Source organism: Sus scrofa, chromosome 6 (assembly GCF_054392235.1).
Source record: "Sus scrofa isolate SSC_HxYL_T2T_F1_AM1 chromosome 6, Sscrofa_HxYL_maternal_Yorkshire_Landrace_v2.0, whole genome shotgun sequence".
In the NCBI taxonomy this organism is placed as follows: domain Eukaryota; kingdom Metazoa; phylum Chordata; class Mammalia; order Artiodactyla; family Suidae; genus Sus; species Sus scrofa.
Window position 1 is genome coordinate 74809130 of NC_139388.1, and position 15233 is coordinate 74824362.

Below are 15233 nucleotides of genomic sequence, written 5' to 3' on the forward strand. Positions count from 1 at the left end.
CCTCCATAGCCCCCTGAGCCACTGCAATAGGATCCTCAACTCACTGCACCACAGCAGAAACTCCTACATATCTTTATTTTTAATATGAGTAGAACATATATGCAGCAGACTTAGGGTATACTGTATATAGCCAAGCTTTCAGATTAAGACGAGCACTTAGAAATTCAATACTCAATTCAGTTAGTAATTAGAAGTTTTTCACTTCTAGAGTTTAGCAACTGTGGAGAAAGTAGTGTGAAGATTAATTTTAAATTTTTAAAAATTTTAGTTGTCGTTGTTTTTGTTATGCCTACAATATCTGGAAGTTCCCGGGCCAGGGATCAAACCTGTGCCACAGCAGTAACCAGAGCCACAACAGCGACAATGCCAGATCCTTAACTGCCGAGCCACCTTGGAACTCTTTAAAATTTTAATGCAAAGTAATGGGTGGCAAATTTCAAGTGTCTTTTTTCTTATGGTAAAGTTGATGTGTGTAATGCTTAGTGTTTTTGATTTTCCCAGACTTCCCTGCATCCTCCTAGGAGGTTGCTCATAGGTACACACAGCTGACATTTTGCTTCTGTCTTCAGACATTTATCCTTCTGACGGTCCTAGATTAAGAACCCACAAATCAAAGCATCCCCCACAAAATAGTTGCTTAACAAAAGCTTTCCCCTCTGAGCAAACATGGGCTGTAACAGGGAATTTTGTCAGTCTGTGAGAGAGTATTGCTGACTGTGGCCATCTAAATTGTGAGGAGACTTGGAGTTCTGGTTGTGGCTCAGCAGGCGAAGAACCTGACTCGTATTCATGAGGATGCAGGTTTGACCCCTGATCTCGCTCAGTAGGTTAGGGATCCGGCGTGTGGTGTAGATTGCAGATGTGGCTTGGATCCCACATTGCTGTGGCTGTGGTGTAGCCCGATAGCTGCAGCTCTGATTTGACCCTTAGCCTGGGAACTTCCATGTGCTGCTGGTGCAGCCCTAAAGATAAATAGTAAGTAAATGATGAGGGAGCTAAAGAAATAGCAGTTTTGGAATTTGATAATTTTCACTTGAATCAGAAAGGGTATAATTTACATCTCATAAGATATTGGTAGCATCGACGTTCCCATTGTAGCGCAGCGGAAACGAATCCAACTAGTAACCATGAGTTTGCGGGTTTGATCCCCGGCCTTGCTCAGTGGGTTAAGGATCCAGCGTTGCCATGAGCTGTGGTGTAGGTCATGACTTGGATCTGGTGTTGCTGTGGCTGTGGCATAGGCTGGCAGCTGTAGCTCCAATTAGATCCCTATCCTGGGAACCTCCATAGGCCTCAGGGGTGGCCCTAAAAAGCCAAAAAAAAAAAAAAAAGATATTGGTAGGATTAAATAAATGTTTTTTAATGAAATTAACTCTGGTGAAACCAGATTTGGTTTTGGAGGAAATGATAAAACTATAAACACGAGTGAAAATTCAGTTTTATGGGTAATGGATTAAAGTGCTTGTTAAATTATGCTGTTATGCCTATCAATTGAGACACATAATTTCATTTTCTGGAGTTATGTTAAGAATGTTACATAATTTCAAAACGTCAAAGTATCAAGCAGCCTTGGTCTTAAGAAACAGCTTCTTGGATTTAGAAAGAGTCAGTTAAAAAATTCCAGCTTGTTAAAAGTAGTTGGATTCTGGATGAATTTTGAAAGTGAAGCCATTAGGATATCCTCGTGAGGTATAGGGGAAGAAAAGAAATGCATTAAGGATTATTTGAGGTACTTTTTTTTCTTCTTCTTCTTCTTTTTAGGGCCACCCCTGCAGCATATGGAAGTTCCCAGGCTAGGGTTCTAATCAGCGCTGTAACTGTGGGCCTTCACCACAGCCACAACCACGCCAGAGCTGAGCCACACCTGCCACCTACACCATAGCTCATGGCAACGCTGGATCCTTAACCCACTGAGCAAAGCCAGGGATGGAACCCCCAACCTCATGGTTCCTAGTTGGATTTGTTTCTGCTGTGTCATGACAGGAACTCCCTATTTGAGGTACTTGGCTTTAGCAACTGGAAGGACGGAGTTGTCATCAGCTGAGATCTTCAGATAGATGAGGTTTAGGGCTGAGAAGTAGGATACAAAGTTTAGGAAAAAAAAGAAACTTCTGATAGAAATCCGATCTTGAGACTAGTTGGCATTTACCTGACATGTTAATATTTGGTTAATGAGGTTTAGAGAATGTAAAAGGCTGTGTTATTTTTAAATAGTTTCTGTTAGTCATAGTAATGGAATTACTTCAGGGGATTTCGCTGTTAACAACATGTGAGTTACTCGGGTTTCTAATTCCTAAGTCGTAGAGCTCAGTCTGGGATGTGGAAGGTGTTCAGAAGATGTCGGTGTGGTGGATGCAGAGTGTGTTTGTTAGGTAACGTCCTCCGCTGCAGGTACCACCTGGACAGAGAAGCAGATGGAAACAGCCATTCCCACTTGGGAAGCCCTGTGCCTGTCATGGATGTGTCGGGAGATGTCTGTTGAACTTGTCTAGAGAAGATGTCTATCCTCCTGCCAAGGGATACTGTTCTTTAACTCAAGAAATGGAGTTGTGGGCGTTCCCCTCATGGCTCAGCGGTTAAAGAACCTGAGTGGTATCCATGAGGACGTGGGTTCGATCCCTGACCTCACTCTGTGGGTTAAGCATCTGGTGTTGTCACTGCTGTGGCGCAGGTTTGACTCTGACCCGGGAACTTTCCCCCGCCGTAGGCATGAGCAAAAAAGAAAGAGTGAAAGAGAGAAAGGAAAGGAAGGAAGAAGGAAAGGAAAGAAATGGAGTCATCGGTTGCTCTTGCCGCCCTCGCCGTCTAGGGAGTGTGTGTCTCCCTGAGTAAATCTGCTTTTTCTCTTAAAAAAAAGAAATGGTATTGTCTCTGCTTCCTAAAAACGTTGCGAGTATCTGTAACTAGCTCCTACGTAAAATCCCTCAGAGTCTGTGATACACACAGAGAAAGTCAGAAGACAAAGCATCGTGGCGGGTCAGTTGGCTATTTTCCCTAGACAGCAGTTGACTGTCATGCAAAAAAATTGGTGTAACCCAGATGGGAGAAATGGTGATGATTTTTACTCTGAAGTTTCCCACTGCACTTCTAAAGAAGTGAAAAATTGACCTTGCTCAAATACACACTCTGGGTCACTGTGTGCTTTTGAAACTAGACCTTTTTTCATTACTAAGGCTTATAATTTTTTCTTCCTTCTCAGTACTTATTTTTATAGCAGCCATCTAGCCAATGCTGCTACTAACTTCCTTGAAAGAGAAAGGGAGGTTTGGAAAGTCAAGAGAGGTTCCTGAAGTGTGTAATAGGAGATCTTTATTGGGGATGAATTTGGTTGTGATGTCAAACCAGCGATTTTGGTTGAACTATTCCCTCTTATCCGCTGTCAGTGCTCATTCATACTTAACGGCTTTCTTCCCAGCGACCGGGTTTGCTGTGCTTCCTGTCATCGTAGCTCTGATGTCCAGCTGACCACTTCATCTAGGAGTAGCAGGTTGGAGATGGTCACGTGCTTGCTGGGGTGCTCAGGTGACAGGGCTGCTGGGAAAGGCTCAACCGGCCAGAGACGTAGATCTGAGGCAGAAGATCAGTAGGGCTCATGTGCCAGCTTCAGACTGTTGCTTTAGCATCTGGCCTTGGACAGGTCAACCTGGCCAGCCAAGTCAGCCCCAGGCTTGAGAAAAGCACTGTAGGGTAAAGAATGGGATCTAGGAGTTCCCTGTCGTGGTGCAGTGATTAATGAATCCGACTAAGAACCATGAGGTTGCAGGTTCCATCCCTTTCCTTGCTCAGTGGGTTAAGGATCCGGTGTTGCCGTGAGCTGTGGCATAGGTTGCAGACGAGGCTCACATCCCGCGTGGCTGTGGCTCTGGCGTAGGCTGGCAGCCACAGCTCCAATTCAGCCCCTAGCCTGGGAACCTCCATATGCCGCGGGAGCAGCCCAAGAAATGGCAAAAAGACAAAAACAAACAAACAAAAAGAAAAGAAAAGAATGGGATCTAACCTTAGAAATCTATACATAGAACTTCCATATGACCCCGCAATCCCACTCTTGGGCATCTATCCGGACAAAACTCTACTTAAAAGAGACACATGCACCTGCATGTTCATTGCAGCACTATTCACAATAGCCAGGACATGGAAACAACCCAAATGTCCATCAGCAGATGATTGGATTAGGAAGATGTGGTATATATACACAATGGAATACTACTCAGCCATGAAAAAGAATGACATAATGCCATTTGCAGCAACATGGATGGAACTAGAGAATCTCATACTGATTGAAATGAGCCAGAAAGACAAAGACAAATATCATATGACATCACTTATAACTGGAATCTAATATCCAGCACAAATGAACATCTCCTCAGAAAAGAAAATCATGGACTTGGAGAAAAGACTTGTGGCTGCCTGATGGGAGGGGGAGGGAGTGGGAGGGATCGGGAGTTTGGGCTTATCAGACACAATTTAGAATAGATTTACAAGGAGATCCTGCTGAGTAGCATTGAGAACTTTGTCTAGATACTCATGTTGCAACAGAACAAAGGGTGGGGGAAAAAAATGTAATTGTATACATGTAAGGATAACTTGATCCCCTTGCTGTACAGTGGGAAAAAAAAAAAAAAAAGAATGGGATCTAATTACATGGAGTGGAAATGTGAGAAGAATGGCTTTTTATATCCCATTCTAACCCTTTCAGCTTTTCCTTTACTCTTCAAACTCTATAGCTTCTTGGAGCTCCTGATTTACGAGGCACCAGGGCTTCCCCTTGCAACCCTAGCTGAGCATATACTACTACCCTTGACGGACTGGTGAGCCTTTGACGGGCATAGGTTCCTTGGCACGTGTTTTTGGTTACCTGTGGAAACCAAGCTGCTCACTGCCAGCAGCACAGACAAGTAGTAAAGTTCTGGAGTCGTTTTTTCCTGTATTTGGGAGGGAAAAAAGCACTGTGAGGAATACGAGTCTTTTCATTGGAATACATTTTTAGAATGTTCTTGCCAAAAGGATTTAAACAAAGGCACCAACTTAGCAAGAGATGGAAGGCCTGCTGCTCAGCTGCCCAATCCAGTGTTTCCCCTGTTGATAAGTTTCTTAACTTTTTTTTTTTTTTAATTCTAATAATGTGGAATTCACCCCACAACAAGAAAAATCTCTCATGGAATTTTTTTTTTTGTCTTTTCCAAGGCCATACCCGAGGCATATGGACGTTCCCAGGCTAGGGGTCTAATCAGAGCTGTAGCCTCCAGCCTACGCCAGAGCCACAGCAACACGGGATCTGAGTCAAGTCTGCAACCTATACTACAGTGCACGGCAATGCTGGATCCTTAACCCACTGAGCGAGGCCAGGGATCGAACCTGCAACCTCATGGTTCCTAGTCAGATTTGTTAACCACTGAGCCATGATAGGAACTCCTCTCATGGATTTTTAAATTTTCCCTGGTGAAATGTTTTAACTGTCACGTGTGTCTAATTAGGGATTCTATCTTTTATCTCTAATTTTAGTGTAAGTAGGAAAGAAATATCAAAGACTAATGGTGCACTGTATTTAGCCAAGCTTTCAGATCAAGATGAGCCTTTAGAAGTTTAGAGTTTAAGCGTTCCTGTCATGGCTCAGCAGAAATGAGCCTGACTAGCATCCATGAGAACGCAGGTTCAGTCCCTGGCCTTGCTCAGCAGGTTAATGGTTCGGCGTTGCCATGGTCTGTGGTTTAGGTTGCTGATGTGGCTTGGGTCTGGCGTGGCTGTGGCTGTGGCTGGCAGAGGCTCTGATTTGATCCCTAGCCTGGGAACTTCCATATGCCATGGGTGTGGCCCTAGAAGGACCAAAAAAAAAAAAAAAAAGTGTGTATGCGTTGGGTCATTTTGATGTACAGCAGAAATTGACAGAACATTATAGATCAACTGTAATTTTTTAAAAAATCTAAAAAAGCCCATACACAGTCGGTTGCCAAAAATGTTAGCACTATGGTTAACACTCCTTCGCAAAAGGATCCCACACCGAATACAGAAAACATCCTCCTTAGTGCCTTTGGGACCAGTTCCATCTGAGTAAGCAGCACAGTGAAACCTAGAAGGACAGATGGAAGGACAGCATCAGTTTGCTGGGTTGAATCATCTCAGAGATGTTTTCGCGAATGCAAACCTAAATAGGTGTTTCCTCGAGTTCCTCCCATGAAACAAACAGGCTCATCATCTAGCCAGGCTGAGGTCTTCCTGCGCCAGAGGTGATGTTCTTCCTATTGGCAATAATCTTTCTTTTTTGGGGGGTGGCAGCACCACCTGCAGCATATGGAGGTTCCTAGGCTAAGGGTCGAATCGGAGCTCCAGCCTCCAGCCACAGCCACCGCAACGCTGGATCCTTAACCCACTGAACAAGGCCAAGGATCGAACCTACATCCTCATGGATACCCGTTGGGTTTGTTACCGCTGAGCCACAACAGGAACTATGGCAATACTGTTTCTTGAATAAAGATCCCCCGTTATCTCCTTGAACCCTGGCAGCAGAACTGTGAGGCAGGTGTTTTTATCCCCACTGAGAACTGGGGAGAGGGAGCTGAGGGAGCCCCTGCTGTTGTGGTGAACGTTGGAACCAGCCCCCCTCTCTCTCCAGAGCCCGTGCTCTTCTCCGCAGCACATGTTGCCTCTTGGGACTTAGCGAGGCTCCTTCTCAAACCACGCCTAAGACACCCAGGCACTGTTTTCATTTCCTGCAAATGTAGACATGTCTTTATTTACACCATACCTCACTCTTCTAAGTACATACGAAGGAAAATATAATGAAAATATTTTAGTTAAGGTGTTCCTAAAACTTCACGTTTCAGAGTCCAACTCTTCTATGTCATTTTTTGACCTCAATTAGTTGAGGCTCCTATTTTTATACCCATATCATCTTCTCAGAAACTGTTTATTGAATGGGTGGCTAAATCTGGTATTTTTTTAGTTGATTTTTTAAAATTAAAGTATAGTAGGGAGTTCCCATCGTGGCTCAGTGTTTGACGAATCCGACTAGGAACCATGAGGTTGCAAGTTCGATCCCTGGCCTTACTCAGTGAGTTAAGGATCCCACGCTGCCGTGAGCTGTGGTGTAGGTCGCAGACCTGGCTCAGGTCCAGCGCTGCTGTGGCTCTGGCGTAAAACTGGCAGCTACAGCTCTGATTCGACCCCCAACCTGGGATCCTCCATATGCCACGGGTGCAGCCCCGGAAAAGACAAATAAATAAATAAATAAATAAATAAAGGATAGTTGATTTATAGTGCTGTGCCAGTTTCTGCTGAACAGCAGAGTGACCTAGTCGCACAAGTATATCATTCCCTTTCTCATGTTATCTTCCATCATGGTCTGTCCCAAGAGACTGGATAGAGTTCCCTGTGCTGTGCAGCAGGACCTCACTGCTTACCCATATGCTCAATGTCAGCGTTTGCATCTACTAAACCTGAACTCCCTGTCCACCCCACTCCCTGTCAGCTGTGGTGTAGGTCGGAGATGCAACTTGGATCCTGTGTAGCTGTGACTGCGGCATAGGCTGGCGGCTACAGCTCTGATTTGACCCCTAGCCTGGGAACCTCCATATGACACGGGTGCAGCTCTTAAAAAAAAAAAAAAAAAAAAAAAAAAAAGATACTGGAATTCCAGTGATAAGAGTGGGTTAAGGATCCTGCATTGTCACTGCAACAGCACAGGTCGCTGCTGTGGCTTGGGTTCAGTCCCTGGCCTGGGAACTTCCACATGCCTCAGGCACAGATGAAAAAAAAAAATCCTGGAGTTTCCGTTGTGGTGCAGTGGCAATGAATCTGACTAGGAACCATGAGGTTGCGGGTTCGATCCCTGTCCTCGCTCAGTGGCTTCAGGATCTGGCATTGCCATGAGCTGTGGTGTAGGTCACAGACGCAGCTCCTATCTCGTGTTGCTGTGGCTGTGGTGTAGGCTGGCAGCTACAGCTCCGATTTGACCCCTAGCCTGGGAACTTCCATATGCCACGGGTGTGGGCCCTAAAAAAGCAAAAAAAAAAAAAAAAAAGATCCTGAGGAGTAGGAGGTCCTGTCTCACTTGTGTTTGTTCTAGCAGCTGTGTCTGGCAAACAGTAAACATTGAAGTGCTTGACAGAATGACTGCACACTTACCAATTGCGAAGAAAGTAAAGATGATATTACCAACCAGGTTGGTAAGAAGAGGTTGACTGCAGTATTGAGAAGATCTGGGCCTAAAAACCAATACACCGGGTCATACATTAATTTATTACTTATTAGAGGAAACAAACCCATGCTGTAAGTGTAGCACCAGAAGCCTACACTTGAGGGTTCATTTGGCTCTAGGCAACTCCTTTATCTTGAAAACCTTGATTCCTTTACCATGGCTACAAATTAATACTGGCATTAATAATACTATTGCGTTCTTAATATTCTTAATATTAAAGGTCTTTAATGTGAAGAGTTCTTAGTAGTTTTTCTTTGGCCACGCCCATGTGTGAATTCCAATGCCAGATCCTTAACATGCTGTATCACAAGAGAACTTGTTCTTAATACTCTTTTTTTTTTTTTTTTTTTTTTTTTTTTTTTTTGCTTTTTGCTTCTTAGGGCCATATCTGCAGTATATGGAAGTTCCCAGGCTAGGGGTCAAATCAGAGGTACAGCTGCTAGCCTACACACAGCCTCAGCAATGCAGAATCCAAGTCGTGTCTGCAACCTACACCACAGCTCATGGCAATGCTGGATCCTTAACCCACCGAGTGAGGCCAGAGATCAAACTTGCATCCTCACGCTTACTAGTTGGATTCGTTTCCACTGCACCACAACAGGAACTCCCACGTTCTGATATTCTTAAATGATGGACATTTTAAAAAATTTATGTTAATTTGATATTTTGGTGAAAAAAAAAATTTTATGGAACGTCTAACCTTCTGGAGTAAGGAAGTATGCCACACAGCCTCTTAGAGTTGACGCTGGCCAGTTTGAATCAGGCTGATTACAAAGTGTCACCATTTCCGTTCCTTCCCCATCACTCAAGTGGATTCTCAGTTTTCAGATTTTTTTTAGAATTTTCACGTTTTGAGAACTACCTTTTATTTTGAAAGTATCAAAGTTACATTTGCTTCATTTGCCCATTGCAAAGGGTATTAACTGTCTTTCCCGGCCAAGACTCATTTCTGACATAGAATCTAAAATACCAGATCAGGAGTTCCCGTCGTGGCGCAGTGGTTAACGAATCCGACTAGGAACCGTGAGGTTGCGGGTTCGGTCCCTGCCCCTGCTCAGTGGGTTAAGGATCCGGCGTTGCCGTGAGCTGTGGTGTAGGTTGCAGATGCGGCTCGGATCCCGCGTTGCTGTGGCTCTGGCGTAGGCCAGTGGCTACAGCTCCGATTTGACCCCTAGCCTGGGAACCTCCATATGCCGCGGGAGCGGCCCAAAGAAATAGCAAAAAGACAAAAAATAAATAAATAAAATAAAATACCAGATCAAGCCATAATCTGGTCATGTGTGCCTTTTCTGCCCTCAGCCTTGCAGACATTAGCTGATGCCAGGCTGTTGGGACTGGTCTCTAGGGAATTTATAAATTGCGCCATTGGTGCCTTCATTGTCTCCCATTTAACGATTTCTTCTACTGGAAGAAACAACCGCTGGTGAAGACGTACACTCAGTCTGCCCAAATCCCAGCTATCCTCTTGCCGTACTGAGATTTCTGGCTTTCACAGTGGTGGAGCAGGTGACTACCATTGATAAGAGGGGCAAAACAATGGGGCAGGCTGCAATTAAACACATCACAGGAATGGCAGAGAGCACCGGACCCATCTCCGCAGGTAAGCAGGCATGCCAGGCCGCCAGGTGAGAGCACTCACCACTCACCTTAGCAGAACGTAGAACTGGAGCATCAGAATGGTGATCCCAGACAGGAACACAGTCACTTGGCTGCATGGGACAGAGTGAGTTTCATTTTATATTGCTTTTTCAGTGATAAAATGGCTTTAAGAAACCAAATTCAAGATTTCCCTGGGGGCTCAGTGGGTAAGGATCCCGTGGTTGTCACTGCTGTGGCTCTGGTTGCTGCCATGGTGTAGGTTTCATCCCCGGCCGGGAACTTCCATGTGCCGTGGGTGAGGCCAAAAAAGGAAAGAAGGAAACCAAATTCAGGTTCTGTTTCATGATAATGATACATCAAACCACAGAAATAAAGGTTTAAACGTGGCAAAGAGGAATTGAGATCCACTGCATTAGAGCAAAATTATGTCTCATAGTACCTCACTGAAATAATAGTTACCATTTCTTGAGCTCCCCATATGTAGCAGGCACTGTTGATGTTGGTCCCTGAGGAACCCTGAGGACCTTGACTTCTTTACCATGGCTGTAGATTAATGCCGTAAGACAACCCACAAGTAACAGTAAGTTATTCATGTCCGTAAATAGCAGACGAATGTGCCACACATTGTTTCACTTTCTCACTGAATATGCACCCAGTCCCGTGAGGTGGGACTGTGGTTTCCCATTTTATGAATCGGGAAGCGGGGGTTCTGAAAGGTTAAATGTCCGAGGATAAACACCTGGAAGTAGAAAGTGGTAGAGCTACAGTCTGAACCAGATCTGAGGGCTCACCACGCCCCTGTGTTCTGCTGGCTCTGCCTCAGCCAGAGGGTTCCTGCTGAGTAAGTAATAAGCCGAGAATTAGCCTACCTGCCACAACTTACACAGCTAGAGGAAGGCTGCCGTTATCACTCAGACGTTTTTGAAATTCTTTTGCAATTACACGTACATGGTTTCCAGGCATACAGGATAATCTTCCTCCTTAACTAACAGTTCCTTTCACTGTAAACTGTTACTCACCTTCATTATTTGTTTCATCAATTGGATTTAGCACAGAGTGATTCTAGGGTATTCATAGAAATCAAATCACCCCTCCAAAGACAAAGATTTATCCCCAGGGAAGGTACTCAGAAAAACAAGCAATTTCAGGAGTTCCTTTCGTGACTCAGTGGGTAACAAACCCGACTAGGATCCATAAGGATGTGGGTTCGATCCCTGGCCTCACTCAGTGGGTTAAGAACCGGGCATTGCCATGAGCTGTGGTATAGGTCACAGATAGGGCTCAGATTCCGTGTTGTGGCTGTGGCTGTGGTGTAGGCCAGTGGCTACAGCTCTGATTCAACCCCTGGCCTGGGAACCTTCATATGCTGCAGGTGCGGCCCTAAAAAAAGGCAACTTCAAGATATACCCCCAGACTATTTAAAGCAATGACAAATTGTTAGAACAGAGTTAAATATTTAAGGTTACTATTTTTAAAGGAATAGCATCCATTTAGAGGTTAAATCTGAGGGGTTGTAAAGTCAGTCACGTTAACAGTTGGCCAGCATATTTAATTATGTTGAGCATTCTGAAGTGTGACAAGAAAACCCTTACTTTTTTTTCCTAACTTAATGTTTGTGGGTTTTTTTCTTTTCTTTTCTTTTCTTTTTTTTTTTTTTTTTTTTTTTTTTTTTTTGCTTTTCAGGGCCATACCTGCGGCATATGGAGGTTCTCAGGCTAGGGGTTGAATCGGAGCTACAACTGCCGACCTGTGTCACAGCCCCAGCAATGCAGGATTCAAGCCACATCTGTGACATCAGCTCATGGCAATGCCAGATCCTTAACTCACCGAGTGAGGCCAGGGACTGAACCCACAACCTGATGGTTCCTAGTCGGATTCATTTCTGCTGTGCCATGATGGGAACTCCAAAACTTCAGTGATTTTAAAATGGGAAGTAAATTTTACTTCAAGACAGCCTCAGGAAGAAATGAACGTTTTGGTCCCAGGGGGCTGCGGGGGGACACTTACAGCCGGAGCTGATGCGATCTTGGCAGCCAGCAGTGCAGGCGATATGCCGAGTGAGCCAGACAGAAGTGAATCATGCTGAGCCTGATCCTGGAGCACCTGGCGCGAGGCAAGGAGGACCCGCAACGGTCGTGTTAGCGCCGAGGCCTTGGCCTGCCCAGGCCCCCTTCCTACACAGGAAGCCTGCAGGGGCACAGAGCAAGTACTCTCCCCCAAGAGGGACAGATCCTTGTTCTTTCAAAGCCACTCCAGGCTATGATAGGAGCTCATGGTAACTTAATTCTTCTAGGGCTTTCAGGGTCTAAAGTTGGCTGTGTTAACATTGAGTCAATAGAACGGAGCTGGATACCCGAGACAGGTCATGAATGTGGAAAGCGAGAAAGCTTCCTTTAAGCTAAGCGATCAGCTTCCTCCAGCCCCTTCCTCAGCCCTTCCCCGGGGAAACCTGAGCTTATCCCCAAGGTCAGGGAAGGGCTTCAGGCTCTTTGTTCCATCTTTCTGCACAGCTTCCTTGGGGACCTGTACCTCCCCCTTGCAGCCTTACCGTTTTCTTCCAGCTCACAGTTTAATCTCCCTTGGGGAAGGGTACCAGGAACTTGAGATGGGTGGGGCTGGAACAGACTCGAGACTCCAGCTGAACCCAGCCCCTCCACCAAAGTTCAGTAGCCCCAGATATCCTGATTTCCCAGGGGGCCTAGGGTACATCACCCCGTAATAACCACAGGTACTTTGCATGGGCGTTAGGGGATGGCAAACGCAACATCCCACTGTACCCTGGCCCCACTGGGAATCCTGGTATCCCCTTGGGATGATCTTTGAAAGGTAGGACACTTAAGTCATTCTCACCCATGAACTCTTTTTTTTTTTGTTGTTGTTGTTGTTGTTGTCTTTTGTCTTTTTGTTGTTGTTGCTATTTCTTGGGCCGCTCCCGCGGCATATGGAGGTTCCCAGGCTAGGGGTTGAATCGGAGCTGTAGCCACCGGCCTACGCCAGAGCCACAACAACGCGGGATCCGAGCCGCGTCTGCAACCTACACCACAGCTCACGGCAACACCGGATCGTTAACCCACTGAGCAAGGGCAGGGACCGAACCCACCGCCTCATGGTTCCTAGTTGGATTCATTAACCACTGCGCCACGACAGGAACTCCCCATGAACTCGTTTTTAAAAAACAAGTGGAACCTTGGGGAACATTATTGACCCTTCTCTTCCGTGTTAACGGTTACCAGTGACCTTGTGACCCCTGCCACTGAAGTAGGCCTCAAATATTTACTGAGTAACTGTCTCCTGATTTCTAGTCCGACTGACTTATACATAAATCAAAGCTCTCTTTACTTTGCAACAGGCCCTCCTGTCTTGTTTTGCCCCTTCCAGTCCATCCAGCAGCATCACCGTCATCACCATTCCTTTGAGCCCTGTGCCAGGCAATGGGATACACTCTTTGCTGTATCCTGTCATTGCCTCCGTTTCAGAGGTGAGGAAACTTAAGACACAGAGTTAAGTGACCAGGTCAAGGTCGTACAACCATATAAGAGCTTTTAAACACTCATGTGACCTTTTTCTTTTTTGAACATTGTTTCTCTAGAACCCTCTTGTCCCTCAGTTGCTCAGAAACCTTCAAAGTTGCCTTCTGTTTAAGGGATTAAAGCTCACATTCCTCAGCTCCTCACCCGGGAGGACCTGTTTCCAGTCTACCCAGCTCCAGCCAATCTCCCCTTTGTCTTGTTGGTGAGAGCCTAGAGGTCAGGACACCTAATGTTGCAAGAAGGGGACCCTTTCCAGGCCCTGAGCATGAGCACTTGTAAAACACTTGGAGAGGAGACACACATGCTGACAAAGCAAAAGACTTTATCGGGAGGGGCGCCAGGGCAGAGAGCAGCAGGGCGAGGGAACCCAGGCGAGCTGCTCCGCCCCACGGCTCGTGGCCTCTGGTCTTATGGGAATGGGGCCAGATTGTTTCTGGCCCATCAGTCATCTTGCCTGGCCCATAGTTGGTCTGGTTCAGGGTCTTTCCTGGAGGGGCACACCCCTCTCAGCCCAGACAGACTCCAACACCAAGGATTCGGGGGGGGGGGTCACCTCCTCCTCCTGTTGGCCCCTCCCACGTCCTCCCAGTTAGTCTTCAGGGCAGCCCCACGTTCCTTTTCAGGGTCTCCTGCTGTGGGACAGCTCAGGCAAGCAGCTGTTAGACTGCCTGGCCAAGGTGGGCGGTTTCCATCAACGCTCCCTAACACTAATTCTAAGCCCTGGTTCTGCTGTTCACTAACTTTGTCCATGAGAGAGTAAAATTTGAGCAAAAGTAGGTTCATCAACCTAGCAGGTTGGGTCTGAGCACCATTGGGTTATAGATTAATGGCCTGACACAGGTCTTTCGAGTGTTGGCAAGTCTTAGGAGTACTCAGTGAGGTGTTTTATAACTAATTTCCAGTTCATTCTCATTATTTCTTCTTTGGAATATTTGTAATAGTGAAAAATTAGATAAACCTAAATGACCAATGATCGATGATTAACTAGAAAAACTAAATATCTAACAGTAGCTTATTACTTGGAACAGACTAAGTGCCTTTGGCCATTTTTTTTCCTTTTATGGTGAGAATTAAATGATAATGTGTATTCAAGTGTGTAAGTTGGAAGGTGTACAAATGTTAGTTGTTTATTACCACTCATTACATTTCTACATTAATTGTAAAAATATTTCAGTCTCTACAAGTAATTGTGCAAAAGTTCCCCGAATGCTTTGAGCAGTTTGGCATCATTGGAATTATGTTTGTTTTGTTTTATTGGCTACCCCTGCGGCATGTGGAAATTCTTGGGCCAGGGATCATACTTGTGCCACAGCAGCGACTCAAGCCACTGTGGTGACAACACCGTATGTCCTTAACCCACTATGCCACAAGGGAACTCCTTGAATTATAAGTACTCCCAGTTATTAATTTGGATATATAAGAATACTTTTAAAAACTTAACAATAGCAAAAGTATTTTATTTATTGATAGTTAATGGAGGGTTCTTATTAAAGAAATAATTAGGACTGAGTGATCTGAGTTGGAGATAGAAAGGTTCACCGAGTCCCAGCACAAGGAATGAAAAAGACCCCCACCGGGAGTTCGCATTGCTGCACAGTGGAAATGGATCCGACTGTCATCCATGAGGATGCAGGTTCAATCCCTGGTCTCACTTAGTGGGTCAGGGATCCCGCCTTGCCATGAGCTGTGGTATAGGCCACAGACACAGCTCGGATCCCCAAATTGCTGTGGCTGTGGTATAGGCTGGCAGCTGTAGCTCAGATTTGACCCCTGGCCTGAGAACTTCGAGATGCCAAGGGTGCAGCCCTAAAAAGGAAAACAGCAACAACAAAAACCACACTGTGATACATTGTTACGGCATTTCAGAGCCATAGGGATGAAGAGATTCTGTGCTTTAAATCTTCCAAAAA

At 45.5% G+C, this 15233-nt stretch overlaps 1 protein-coding gene across 12 annotated transcripts in view; it reads left to right on the forward strand.

Moving 5' to 3' along the window:
• Window positions 1-15233, forward strand: part of NMNAT1 (nicotinamide nucleotide adenylyltransferase 1) — a 40401-nt gene that overhangs the window by 7774 nt on the left and 17394 nt on the right. For 3 of the 12 annotated variants that reach the window (XM_084962736.1, XM_084962733.1, XM_084962732.1), the window contains one exon: window positions 13143-13271. The exons of the other annotated variants lie outside the window; for them this stretch is intronic. The gene's annotated coding sequence lies outside the window, so the exon portion shown is untranslated. The remainder of the gene's footprint in view (window positions 1-13142; window positions 13272-15233) is intronic. 12 annotated transcript variants of the gene reach the window in all.